Below are 14862 nucleotides of genomic sequence, written 5' to 3'. Positions count from 1 at the left end.
GAAAGAGAGATGGAACAGCTTTGAAAAAATCAGAATGCACTCCCCTTTCAGTTATGCTTTTAACCAATGGCAGTAGAAAGACTGTAACTACCCTCTAGCACAGGCACTGATTTAATAGACTAGGCTGAGTCAATTTAGCACTTCACAGCCTCACCCAGATATGAGATGAACGTAAGTTCTCGCTGCCCTTGTTGAGAAGAGGATGAGACAAAAGTATAGCAGACAACAAAAATCCTTGAGTGATCTACAAGCAATTCTGCTTCTATTATGCAGGGATTTTGCTCATCCTTAATAGTTTTCAATCAGAAATAGCTTTGCATCTTAAGAAGGTGGTTCAATGTGTCATTTTGAAAATGGTAAAAGTTTTATTTTGGAGGATATAAAAAAGATTCCCCTAATGAGTCATGCCCAAGTATTCAGAATACCCTGAAGGTATTTATTCTATGTCTGTGTTTGTATTAATGTGTACATTGACTCCTACAGACAGGAAGGAGGTGTGCTGTGGTGTTCAGAAAGCCATGTTGCAAGCAGTATGCTCTATCTACAGTTCTACCTGTGTTGTAATGTTCTGTGATGCAATCATATTACAGTACTCTGAGGATGTGTGAGGTATAATGACTTCCCATAAACTATAGGATTGGGGGCCAAACTTTTTGGTAGGTGTGCCACAAATTAGCCCTGCACCTTTCCTGAGTACCACTCTGATCCCATTCCTCTCACCAATGTGCTCCCAGCCTGATCTGAAGGTTTTTGCTTTCTGCTTCCTGCCCTATACTTCTTGATGTCTACCTGGCTGGGGTCATTTGAGCCCGGTTTTCTCTCCTGCCCTGGGCAGGAGGTCAGACTTGATGATCTACAAGGTCCCTTCTGACCCTACTTCTGTGAATCTATGAATCTATGACCAATCTGCTGCTCTATTTTCTGCTGTCTGCCCTATCTACCGCTGCCTGTTGCTGCCTGTCCCCTCATCAGGCTGCTGCGTGTCATACACAGAGGTTGCCTGTACTACTTATGACACATGTGCTGCAGGCTGGACACCCTGAACTATAGTACATGATGTGCTTGCCCCATTCAATGATGTGGGTGCTCCATAATTGTGTTAGAGACAAAGGTCACTCAGTACCACTGGTGTCTTGTTCTGTCCTTGTCCTTGCTACTAAAGTGACGTAAAACTGGTGGCATCCTGTAGCCTTTGGGTGAAACAAAAGATAGCACAGATAGTTACATAGAGTAGGCACAAGGCAGAGGGATGTAATTCACAGTAAAAGATGAGGCAATCTTTGGGTTATGTGGGACACTCTTTTATTTTATTTAACATTTTAAGTGGGGAATTAGACACCTGTAAAAAATGCTGGCTTGATAGTCCCAAAAACTTTAATCTTATTTACCTGATGGAATAAAACATCACAGGCACTACATTCTTCAGAATATTGCCCACAAAACCCTGTGGCTGTTCTGCCTGGTTCTTGATCCACAGGAGCTAGCTTCAATGGTTAGTAGTTCGCTGGTCAGAAAAATTAGTGGCGTTCAGCCCTTCAGTAAGTGTGCTAATCATAGCCCATTGTACTAGTAAGCTTCATGACAACGAGGAAGTTTGTCTATAAGGAAAATGTAATGAGATAACTTTTTAGATAACCCAGAGAACATTGGTCAGATGTTGATGGCTTCTAGGCATTAGTTTCCACAGCTGACCCAAAATTTGATACTCCAGCTTGTTATTTATGTTAATTGACAACATTTCTGCAACCCCTTAATGTGTCCCCTAACCCTTCAAGACAATGCACGTCAAGATTGGTTTCTAAAATTGAAACAAACTAATGGCAACAGTCTGAACCTCATGAACAACTCTGTAAGAGCCCTGACACTCATTTTACCATTCCTAACCAGTCCCTAAAACAAACCAAGCTTCACAGGCCAGGACCTACGAATGACTGATCTCATAAGAGATGGCCAAAGAACAAAGCCCAAGACTCATGGCAACTCTTCAACAATACATCAGCTGTGAATCACCTACTATTCATGAGCAACCTTTTAACCAGGGCATGAGCATGCATATCTGATGCAAATAAAAATAATTTAAGAAGGACATAGGTTGTCAATGTTGAGCTTCACAGTGTTTACTGCATCTGGCACCACATTAAAAAAACCCCAATATGAAATATCTTATCAAGAATATCTCAAGAAACTTTATAATGAGCATATACGTCATTAATGACTGAGCAAAGATTTTTCTTTTGATAAAACATTCCTGCCATTTCCTTGTATTTAGTGATGCCAGTGCACTGCAAAGAAGTGGCTATGTTAATCCAGTCATTATATAGAGCAGTGGTGCCCAAACTTTTCACCCCATGGTCTAGATAGGTGATGCCAGGTCCACCTGCGGGCCAGATCCAGCTGGTGGACCTAATACTACGTGCCATGTGGCAATGGCCTGGCACCAATCTGGCTGTGCAGCAATGGCCTGAATCCAGCCCCATGGGCTCTGCAGGCCAGATTTGGCTGATAGGCTAGGGCTGAGCATTGCTGGTATAGAGCAAGGAGATTAATCCCCTTCAAACCATTCTCACGTCTATGAAGCTAGCCAGGACCTGAAATAAAAACCACTGAAGTCAGTGCTAAAGTTCCCACTGTCCTTAATAGTACAGATCAGGGCTCTATTGAATAGAGAGCGCAGTAAGATGAAATAAGCCTACTGTAGTTACAACAGACAACCATTTGTAGTCAAAGCATTAGAGAATTTGAGCAACTGACTGCAGAATTAAATGTAATGATGTTATTGCTTGGAGGATCTTTAAAAATCCTTTTATGAAAAATAGCAACAACCCTTTCAGCTGGCATGTTTTACAGGAGTTAGTTTCCTATTAAATGCCTACAAACAAAAATCCATACTGTAAAATTCTAACAAGTGGGTTTATTCTTTCAATATTTTATTGCTTATAATGCATGAGTAGATTTAATGCATATAGCTGTACTTAAATGCTCAAGTACTTTACTGAGAGTAACAGCTTCTTCTAAAAGCGTTGCTGTATGCTGTGTTTCTGTTTATATTATGATGGTCCTTCAAATAGTCTGATGTAGAACAAACCAAAATATACATTTGAAATGACTACTTTCCTTGACAACTTGATTTTTTTTGGTCAAAAAACTGAAGATCAAAATCTTTTGAACTGAATTTTACAGTCTTTGGTTTTTCAAAATTTTATACATTTTCCCCTTGTCTTCATTGAAATTCTTGGCAAAAGAAAAAAACATTCATTTTTTATTAATAATATTTAACTACCTCATGGAGATCTAGAAATAATTAGTTACTGCTTGTACAGTGCATTGAGTATGGAACATACTATTAGAAAACCTATGCTGCTCTGAAATAGAAATGTGCCTGTGTGGCTAACATGACCCATTATAACACCTATTAACTATTTCCTTCAGATTAAGTTATTGAACGCTACTCTGGCACAAATGTCCATATAGAACATGAGTCAGTTAAATTTGGGGTGAATGCCAACTTTCAAAACAAGTTAAACTTGTTTACCCTAAGAACCATCCTCTTTATAGGGGTTTAATTCTGCAGGACAGACTCCATAGTTTGGACATAGAAGATTGTTTGGTAAATCTGTGCTAAGGCTAGCTCTAGGTAGAGGTAGTTGCCTTAAAGAAAATTAAATGAATAATAATTTTGCATTTTTTTTTTAATTCAGGAAACTTCTGGCATGATTTAGTCTCACTTCCCAGAAGGTATCCGATGCAATGCTCTCCTTCTCGAACACGTACTCCTAGCAGCACGTGATTGTTTCCCATTAGTGAAGTGGTCCAATAACTGCCTTCTTCTATGAATAAACTAGAGCAACCCTAATTTAATTTTGAGGAAAGTAATTTCACTCTTGTTTATCTCCTGGAAACATACCTCCTCATTATGGTTGATGAAATTGTGACAGCATCATGGCTGGTCTTGTTCAAACTTAGATTTGCGGTCAGAAATGAAAAAGACCTTCATGCACTAACGTTTAATTATAAAAGCACTTTTTGCACTACTCCAAAACCAAACCCATAGTTCTGTGTATTTGGCTTTTTTCTCTTTCAGGTAATGATAAAGAGGTGGAGAACCAACCTTGGCCAAATCTGTACTTAGTTCTGGGAAAGTCTGAGTTTTGGCAAATATGCTGAGGAAAATGTAATGACCAGCAAACCTGAGGCTGAGGCAGCCCAACATTTTATCTCCTGAGTCTAATTTCAAGTTTTCTGACATCTCTTAATTGACTTCAGTGCATGCATTTGATGGCATCACTTTAGTTTTCCAGAAATGCTTGCACAGTTTGGAGGGGGAAAAGAAACCATTTTCTGAGTGGATACCAGCACTGCTGTAACTATCAGTAGTAGATTCATGGCAGAACATGCTCAGATTCCCAGCAACACTGAAACCAACCACAATTTTTTCTTTGAGGTTTGAGATGGTTTGGACTATTATTCTTCTGAAGAGTAGAAAATAGGAGGATACTTTTAACCTATTAAATAGGTACTTTGCGTCAGTCTTTCATCAGTCCCATGGGACGCCCATGCCCGCTACAGGGCCGGGAAGTCCGGGTGAGGGTGATCCCCTGCCCTCCATTAATGCTGACTTTCTGAAGGAACATCTTGAGAAGCTGGATACCTTCAAGTCAGCTGGCCCTGACAATCTTCACCCCAGGGTACTCAAGGAGCTGGCGAGCATCATAGCCCAGCCTCTAGCACGGATCTTTGAAAACTCTTGGCGCTCTGGTGTAGTGCCCGAAGACTGGAAGAAGGCCAATGTGGTGCCTATCTTCAAGAAAGGGAGGAAAGTGGATCCGGCTAACTATAGGCCCATCAGCCTGACTTCTATCCCGGGGAAGATCTTAGAAAAGTTTATTAAAGAGGCCATCCTTAATGGACTGGCCGACGCCAACATCTTAAGGGATAGCCAGCACGGGTTTGTTGCGGGTAGGTCTTGCTTGACCAATCTCATTTCCTTCTACGACCAGGTGACCTATCACCTGGACAAGGGAGAAGAGATTGATGTCATATATCTTGACTTCAAAAAAGCCTTCGATCTGGTGTCCCATGATCGCCTCTTGGAGAAACTGGCCAATTGTCGCCTTGGGTCCTCCACGATCCGCTGGCTGGAAAATTGGCTCCGGGGTCGGACCCAGAGGGTAGTAATCGATGGAAGTCACTCATCGTGGTGTCCTGTGACCAGTGGGGTCCCCCAAGGCTCTGTCCTTGGACCCATACTGTTCAACATCTTCATTAATGATGTGGACACTGGAGTCAGAAGCGGACTGGCCAAGTTCGCCGATGACACCAAACTTTGGGGCAAAGCATCCACACCAGAAGACAGGCAGGTTATCCAGGCTGACCTGGACAGGCTCAGCAAGTGGGCGGGCGAGAATCTGATGGTGTTCAACGCCGATAAATGCAAGGTTCTCCATCTTGGGAAGAAAAACCCGCAGCATCCTTATAGGCTCGGCAGTGCCATGTTGGCTAGCACTATGGAAGAAAGAGACTTGGGGGTCATCATTGACCACAAGATGAACATGAGCCTGCAGTGCGATGCGGCGGGTAGTGAAGCGACCAAAACGCTGGCTTGCATCCATAGATGCTTCTCAAGCAAATCCCGGGACGTCATTCTCCCCCTGTACTCGGCCTTAGTGAGGCCGCAGCTGGAGTACTGTGTCCAGTTTTGGGCTCCACAATTCAAAAAGGATGTGGAGAAGCTTGAGAGAGTCCAGAGAAGAGCCACGCGCATGATCAGAGGTCAGGGAAGCAGACCCTACGATGACAGGCTGAGAGCCCTGGGGCTCTTTAGCCTGGAAAAGCGCAGGCTCAGGGGTGATCTGATGGCCACCTACAAGTTTATCAGGGGTGACCACCAGCATCTGGGGGAATGTTTGTTTACCAGAGCGCCCCAAGGGATGACGAGGTCGAATGGTCACAAACTACTTCAAGATCATTTCAGGCTGGGCATAAGGAAGAATTTCTTTACTGTCCGAGCCCCCAAGGTCTGGAACAGCCTGCTACCGGAGGTGGTTCAAGCGCCTTCATTGAACACCTTCAAGATGAAACTGGATGCTTATCTTGCTGGGATCTTATGACCCCAGCTGACTTCCTGCCCTTTGGGCGGGGGGCTGGACTCGATGATCTTCTGAGGTCCCTTCCAGCCCTGATGTCTATGAAATCTATGAAGCAACTGTTCAAATTTGGCTGAGTGCTCTTCCCACGAAATATCTGGGTAGTCGATGTCTCTCATGACAACTATGCAACGAGAGCGTGCAGCCACGGCCAGTTCCTTGGCGAATTCCTGGTCTGGCTCTTGATCCTGATTAGGAGGTCTGTAGCAGACTCCTACCATTGTGTCCTGTGTCATGTTCACCACCCTGAGGGTCTCCAGTCGACCACTCTGGATGCCAATGTCAGCTTGCAGGGACATGTAGCTTTCTTTGATGTAGAGAGGTACACACCCACCCCTTTTGTCTACACAATCTCTCCTATACAAGGTATAGCCATCTATACTTGTGGCCCAGTCATAGGTGAAGTCCCACCAAGTCTCTGTTATCCCTATGAGATAGTAGTCATTCTTGTTTAGCAGGAGGACCAGTTCCTCCTGTTTGTTCCCCAAGCTCCTGACATTGGTGTACAGACATGTAAGTGCCCCTTTGGAAGCCCTAGGCTTCCTACATCGTTCCAGGGCTGGGGTAGGGGTGGGTTCCCTAGAGTGTCTTAGCCTGCTGGATTTGCAAAAGTTGCCCAGTGGGGTTGCTAAGGCAGTAGTCCCTGCATCCCCCAGTGGGCTTAGTTTAAAGCCTGGTCGAGCAGGTCAGCCATTCTGGCTGAAAAGAGCCTCCACCCCGGTGCAGTGAAATGGAAGCCATCTCTTCCCAGCAGACCACTGCCTCTCTCACCAAAGAGTGGACTGTGATCATGGAAGCCAAAGCCAAAGCCTTCACAATGACACCAGCACCACAGTCTTTGGTTGACTACCTAGATCCTCCTCTCTTTCCTCAGCCCATAACCCGAAACCAGAAGGATCAAGGAAAAAAACACCTGCACCCTAAGCCCCTCTCCCAAAGCCCTGTAGCCTCTCATGACCCAGCTGGGATTGCTCCGAGCCTTGCCATTCATGCCCATATGGATAAGGAGCATAGGGTAGTGGTCAGTGGGCCACATGAGCTTCGGGATCCTCTCAGCTACATCCCAGATGTGGGCTCCCAGGAGGCAGCAGACCTCCCGGGCTAAGGGGTCAGGGAAGCACATTGAGCCCTCAGGAGGGAGTCTCTCACAATGACCATTCTATGTGTGGCCTTAAGGAGAGCAGGGACAGTAGCTGTGAGTGGTCCTGCCTTGCCTGCAGGAGCTGGCAGCTCTTCAGGCTCTACTGCAGCTGCAAGAGGTTCATACCTGTTGCAAAGTTCCAGAGAAGAGGGGACCCCAGTGTAGCGGGCCTTGGGACCATTGACTACCTTGGTCCAACCCCCTGGCTGGACAGTGTGGGAGATCTTTGAGTCCTCCCTTGTCCTGGAAGGTGACCTTGGTCTACCCTCAGCCTCCAGGGAGTGAAGGGCCCGGCAGTAGGAGTCTATGGCACGCAGTCTCTGGACTGTGGCCTGGAGCTCCTCTATCTGGTGCCCCAGAGACTCCAAAGTGAAGCAAACCTCGCAAGCAGAGGCGGCCATGTTCTCAGTCCCATGTGCCTAGAATCGTGCCAGGCAGCCCCTGCAGCCAAGGGCCAGAGGCTCCGTCCATGTGGAGCTTGGAACCATGGGTTCCACCTGCGTGGAGACCTCAGAAGTGCCAGAGGGGAAGGTCTAAGAATCTGAGGGAACCCCTGGGGTGCCACCTGTGGCCATCCACATTGTGCTGCTGGTAGTCTGGCTACTGCTGTGACTACCTTACCTAGGGCTCACCAGCAGGGCCTTGGGCCCTCCCACTCACCCCCCTGCACGAACTCCTGTGATAACTGTTGGAGACATTCTTATCTTATGGCAGAGTATTTTGCTACCCCCAAATGTACATGTAGATGCTGGCTGGAGGCACCAGGGGTCTGCTCCACCCCAGCACAAATTGCTGCTGTCCTGGGCGCATGTGTAGACACACTGCTCCTGGAAGCAGTTTACTCTGGCTCGAATTGCTACAGAGTTTATTGTGTTGCATTAATTTCATGTGTAGCTGCACCCAGTGATGCTGAGGGTATTCATGCAGCTCTTTACAAAGTGCAGTTCTTGCACAAAAGTTCTTGCCCACCTTCTGCCAAACAGTTTTCTGGTTAGACCACTCACCTTGTTGGGAAGACACTTAGGTCTTAGGCCCTCTTCCACTTGGAGGACTTAAATGTACATTTCTCACTTTCCAGGAGAGTACCTTAGCCAGCATGCAGGACAAGCTCTCGCCTCCACTTGTGCTTCTAAACCAGAACCCTAGGGACTGAAACCTAAGACTCCCCTTTTCAAAGGGGAACACCCTCCTCATTGTCTACAGTAGTGGTTCTTAACCTTTTTAGTTGCAAGGCACTCCTCCTCATTAGACTCAAGACAGCCCTCAGAAAATGCCAGATCATGGTTTTCACTTATTTTTTGACTACAGAAATATAATTGAGAAATGCTTCTGTTGCAAAGAATTCAGAAAGACAGGATGGAATGTTTTAACACTATGATTTCCTATTTGAAATCTCTGGGTTCATCTTGTGAATCATGTTTACATATCTAACAAGGCTAAATGTTGTGCATTACTGGGGCACCCTTGAAAGGATGTCATGGTACCTTGTTTGAAAGTCACTGGTTCATAGAGTCATACCACCTCTCCTGCTTGCTGTCCTTCTGACACCTTGAATCTTGCATTCTTGGCTGCTCAGTGGGCTGGCTTTAATAGGAAGGGTGGAGGGAGAGTCCACGCCAACCTGTGCTTCATGCTAATCTAGCCCATACACTGACATGCAGCACCACCAAAAGGTTGATCAGATCCAAAGGTTGAACTCTGGGAGTTCTGAGAGAATAGTGGTACCAAACACACTTCTGGGCTAGTTTCAGATCCCTCCCTGCTCAGCACCTAAGCACTGAGAGGTGCCCAGGTTTCTCTATTCATTGTATCCCAGGTGCCTGACCTTGTTGATCTGGATCACCCACCTGGTACAAGATGCCTATATGTGGTACTTACAAGATCTATCTGAATGTGGCCCTTAATCTCACGTCAAATGGAAAACATGGCTATTAAATTTACCAACCTCACTGGCTGAGTAAGCACAGATTGGTTAAGGTCTATGAAGCTCTCAGCCACTGTCTCAAAAAAAAGGGCATCAAGAAACACTTTTTTACTCATGGAAGGATTTGTGATATGCAGTGTTTGAAGCACAGGGGCACACACTGAACAGGAATGCTAAAAATAAATATTGAACAGCTGCTTCATTCATTGTGTGCTATTCACTCTGTACATGGAAGCTGGCAGGGGTCCTTTGGAAAAAATAAAGTGATCTTGTAACCAAATACTGTAGGCGATTCTCTGCTTTCGGTTACATGAACGAAATTTAAACCGAAATTCATGGAAGCAACATTCTTGTGAGTGAGAATGGAATGATACCCTCTAACAACTGTATGCATCACAACATGGAAGAATTAAGGTTGCAAGCGTTTTAAAACCCTAATGCTCTTTAATTTAAATTTTAAATGGAATATCAGAAAGGTTCAAGTTAAAAGAACAATGAAGATAATTTCATCACATGCTGCTTTATACTGAATGCAGACAATTATTAAAGGAAAAAATAAGCCCTGGTCGCATGCAAATTCATAGATCATATTCTACAAATCCATACAGATAAGCATCAAACTCCCATGAAAAAAAAAAAGTAGGAGAGTTTAAAAAGAAAAAAAAGCACAACAACCATTTACCTCCAACCCTTTCTTCCATGCTTGAAAACTAGCCAACTGTTTTTAAAAATGAATTTGGGGAAAAAAAACACCTTCCAGACAAAGGTAAAATGATGAGAAATTACTGGGGAAGTGACTAGACCTCTGATATATAGGAACGGTCCTCTTTTATTTATATTGCAGACATTATATAATCTCGTAGTTATTCACAGAGTATTTCAGTGATGCTTGTTTCATTATAGACACAAAGAACCAGAAGGGGAAGTTTCCAAGCAATCTTCCACAATTAATTTAAAACAAATTGCTAAAGATGCATAGAACAGAAGCACAGTTGCACAGAGACACCCATCTGCTTTCTGTTGCCATGAGCAACAGTTTCATCATGTCAAAATAGAAACATAACTGAGGCTGGAATAATGGAAGAGAAACATTTTTTCTCAGAAGGGCTTTAGACACTAGATGGGATCTTTTGATGGTAAAGGAGCATTGTTTCTATGTGATTGGGTGACTCTATATTAAGGAAAACAATCAGATATGCAATTATATAATAAATTATTGTCTATCCAATCCTTTTATTTATTTATTTATTATTCCTTTCCAGAAGTTTTTGAAATAGCTGACCTAGTATATTCTTAAATTGACCAGGGTTAATCCTGATTCAGCAGCTTGGTCAGAGCGCACACCCCATTTTCCACAACAGAGTAATTCCACCTTTGATATGCCCAACACTCAAAATACAATCCAGCTGTCTCCTCACTTTTCATGGCCTGACCCAGTCCTCAACTTTGTCTCACGGATTTTCTGCCCTCCTATGCAGAACAACATGCAGCATATTTGTCCATTCGTAACTGTGCTCCCCATTATATGTGCAGCCCAATACAATGTTAAGGGGACTACAGCGCATTCAGTATAACATAGATTACATTCCGTTAGAGAAAAAAAAGTTAACATTGACTCTGAGGTTGCACAGGGTGGATTAGAACTTGGCTCAAGGAGCACACACAGAAGTCAGGAGAGGGTCCAAGGGTAATACAGAGAGGTGCAGTGTGGCATGTTAGACCAAACTTCCATCCACCCAGGCACCCACCTACCCATTCATCCCTCCTCTATTTAGTTTATATCAGCTGCTTACCCTGGGGTCAAAACTGTACCCAGGAACTCATTTAGATTACATAAAGTCTTCACATTCCTATAGTCTGATAGGAGTAGCAGGCTAACATATAACCATCTCTATAACCATCCCTACTCTACAAAAATAAAGGATCTTCCTGGAAATCTTCCATAAAAAAGAGGAGTTGGTTACACTGAGATCACAGACCACACATATAAGCAGTGAGTGCAATGGAGCTGCACTGAGGGAATCCCATGGTCTGGGTGACACACTGCTAGTGGCCAGATCTGGCTCATGGACCAAGGGTTAAGCACCCTTCTTCTACAGGATTCACAGTTTGGTTACATTACAAGTCTAATCCCTCCATAAAGCCCTCTTTTCTAGATCACTACAGACCATCCTGCCTACCACTTAGACTCAGAACCTGGGCATCATCTTTGATTCTGATCTCACTCTAGATAGTCCTATTCAGGAGATATCCTTTTGATTCTTTCTGCCCAACTTCTGTAAGGCATGGCCTTCCCTATCCACCCATAAAGCCATAACACCCATTTAGGCTATCCCTTCACATCTTGTTTACATGCAATGTTCTTTTTTCTGGCCTCAACGAATGCAATTTTTGTTCCACCTCAAACCCATTCAAAATGCTGCTACTACTGATCATTTTCCCAGACCTTCCCTTCAACCCTCTGACCCATTTCTTCACACCGAATCTTTTCTTTTCTATTACATCAACATTGCTTTCTCTCCAAAGACTATGTAACCTATTTCCTCCCTTTTTTTTTTTTTTCATTCAGCACTCAAAGGCTGACTCCCACATCCAAATCAGGCTATAATGCTAGCTTCTATAGCCCACTTATTAATTTTTTAAAATGCGTGCTTTCAGTGCTTTCTCCCATTTGGACCCTCACATTTGGAAGGAACTCCACATAAACTTCCTTGCCCTTGCTCAAATCCTTAAAATGCCATAGTGCCTCCACAAGCCACAGAACATGCTGGCAGTAGTTAGCCTGCAGAGGTATGGACTGTTGTCTTTAGTACCATTTCCAGACACTCTTCCCCTGTCTGTATCGTCATATTTTCTCCTGTGTTGCATTTAATTTATAAACGCTTAGGGGTAGAGACCAGTGGGGTTTGTAAGAGAATTAATCCAATGGGGTACTGCTCCATGCCTGAGGCTTCCAGGCAACGCAAATGTACACAAGTACACACACACACACACACACACACACGATAAGTAATCCCTGGCAAAGGAAAAGCAGACAGCCCTACTTAGCCTTACTTGCGTGGGTGGCGGCTCTCGCCAGGAAGTGCTGATCTACTGCAGACCAGCTCCTCTGACAATGTGGTGAAGAATTGTCATGGCAGGATTGCTGGGGTGGGGAAATGCCTCCTCCAAGTTGGCACCTGGATCTAGTGCCCCACTCACCCCTCTCCCCTCCCACCCAGTTTCTGTACCCCTTCCCCTCCCCCAGACTATCCAGGAAATTCTTTTCTTCTTTCCAAACAGGTTAGCTAGAATATTGAGCTCCACATGAACTTTTCAGCTTGGCCACCCAACGCTAATGACTATATCTATGCACTGCCCATTGTTCTCTTTCACATAGAATATAAAGAGTTTGGTATATTCTAATTTATCTTTTCATTACATATCTCTGCATAACGAACCCTAAAAGCAAAGGGATTATGACAGGGAGGCAGCAGGGCACGAACCAATTGTTTTGAGTACAGGTATAATCTACCCCCCATAAAAGTATGTTTTGAAGAGGGTTTGATCTACCAACAGGTATAGAAAGACCACTACGAAACCGAACAACACAGAGTACGTACATCCCATGCTTCTAGTTACACTTACAGCTTTCTAAAGTATTACTTCTTAAGTTAATTGAGGGATTTTGCATTGGCAGATGGTTTGTCATTTATTGCAGCAATTACTTTTATCCTATCAGTGGGGAACTGGCATTTAGGCTTTTTAAGAACAGGTACTTGCAGTTCCCCAATACCTGGAAGAAACTAGTGAAAATGTGTTACCTATCATATGGTTCTTTCACAAGTCAGCCATGGGGGAAAGTGATCCTTCGGTAACTCTCTCACACTTGCATAGCTCAGAAGGAGAGTACAGCAGATTCCTGTAAAGGAACTTTAGCCTCACATAAAGTTAAAAGATGCATTCCCAAGGAATCAAGAGCTGGACTGACATGCTCAGTTTTCAATATGGAGAAAGCCAGCTGCTCTACTGCCAAGCATACTGTCTTCTCTATCCATCCACATCAAAGCAGTTTCCTGGCCAACTGTAAAACAACTCTATAGTACTTTTCACAGAAGCAGACAAATGGATTGCCACATTAAACCCTTGACAATGAAAAATAAGATAACAGCGGGAGAGATTAATTGCTGAAGGAGACTACAAAAGAGGGACACAGATTTCAAAATACACTATTTACATGCAACAATTACAGAGGGAATTAGTGAAGAGCAGTGCTCTTCATGCTGCGAGAGCAGTGATTAGATGGCCTGCATGGTCTTGCTTGGCTCTGCATTTAGGACTCTATGACTACTTAGTAAGAACAGAAAGCAAGCTGCAACTGGGAACCCACCAGGAATGGGGAGCAGAATAGGCACTGATTGTACAATATTTTCTCAGTTATTTATTTTCAAGATTAGAGAGGAGGAGTCTAATACCAAGATTTAGGAAGTGATTTCTTTTAACTCTTAAAAATATTACTCTTTGTCTAACTTCGAAGCAGCCGAGGCCACATGACATAGGAGAGGCACTCCACACTGAACAACTGAGCCCCCTGTAACCCCAGGTCACAGGCTCCCCTGGCCCTGTAAGCTTCCCAATTGAACCCCACCACCTCTGGGATGGGGGCAGGAAGCAAAAGCTGGAACAGGGAGGGGAAGACTAGAGACCCCAACTTCTGTTGAAGCCAGAGTGATGGTAGGAGCAGTAGCTGGACAAGAGCCCTGTGGCTACAAATAATCACTCATGGGCCACTTCAGTTTACAGGTTGCCAGGTGGACAGGCATGGTCTAACTGATTTAGAAGCTTAAGTCTCTTCATGACTTAAACACAAAGTCATTTGGGTACTTTTGAAAATGTTATGAAAAGTAAACATGAAAAAAACCCTTTGATGAGAACTCTCATGCTTTAGGGACATAAACCTACCTCTGATAAGTCTAATAAGAAATTAGCCTACGAACAGGTTATTCCACAACTGTGCACTACAAGGTTGCCAGCATGTGTCTGAAGCAAGTCTGGTATTGATCACTGACTGGAACTGTGCAACTGCCTAGCAGACCAGTCCAAAAATCAGATGACAGTGTATCATGTTATCAAGATGGATAATAAGAGCTAAAACTATTCATCACAAGTAAGAAAAACAACATTAAGCAAAAAGAACAGCAGTTCCTCCAAAAGTAGTTTTTTCTGGATAGTTACTTGTCACCAAGTGCTCTGCCATCAAGGGTTTGGAACCCAGCTGCAGGTGGTTAGTGGATAACAGTCTGCTTGGCTAGAAGTCTGCTAAAACCAATGACTAGTTCATGAAGGTAGAGTCAGGAGTGTTAAGAAATCCAGGAAGAGAGTATGGAAGAGGAGAGGGCAGGCTGCTGTGTTGGGGATAAGCCCAGGGCTACAATTGCCCCTCTCCTAATGTCTGGAGAGGACAGGGGCTCTTGATTTGGTGTGGATTCTAGGTTGTTTCTGTGAAAAATAAAACTGATCTGAAAAAATTAGAGTAGAGCTGACTTGCCTGTTTAAGGCAGCAGGGTAAACAACCTGCTAAATGTACTACACTTTAAAAATATCTCACTCTGGGTTTTTTCAAAACTGTATGAAGAGGTATTTGCTCTGGATTTAGGACCCAGATGCCTTATTTG

The 14862-nt window shown here is 44.0% G+C and overlaps 1 protein-coding gene across 1 annotated transcript in view; it reads right to left on the bottom strand.

Annotated features, from left to right (window-relative positions):
- Window positions 1-14862, bottom strand: part of JAKMIP1 (janus kinase and microtubule interacting protein 1) — a 221141-nt gene that overhangs the window by 92905 nt on the left and 113374 nt on the right. The gene's annotated exons all lie outside the window — the stretch shown is intronic.

This window comes from Alligator sinensis, unplaced genomic scaffold (assembly GCF_000455745.1).
Source record: "Alligator sinensis unplaced genomic scaffold, ASM45574v1 scaffold421_1, whole genome shotgun sequence".
NCBI lineage: Eukaryota > Metazoa > Chordata > Crocodylia > Alligatoridae > Alligator > Alligator sinensis.
The sequence above is the reverse complement of the archived record's forward strand: the minus strand, read 5'-3'. Positions and strand labels throughout refer to the sequence as shown.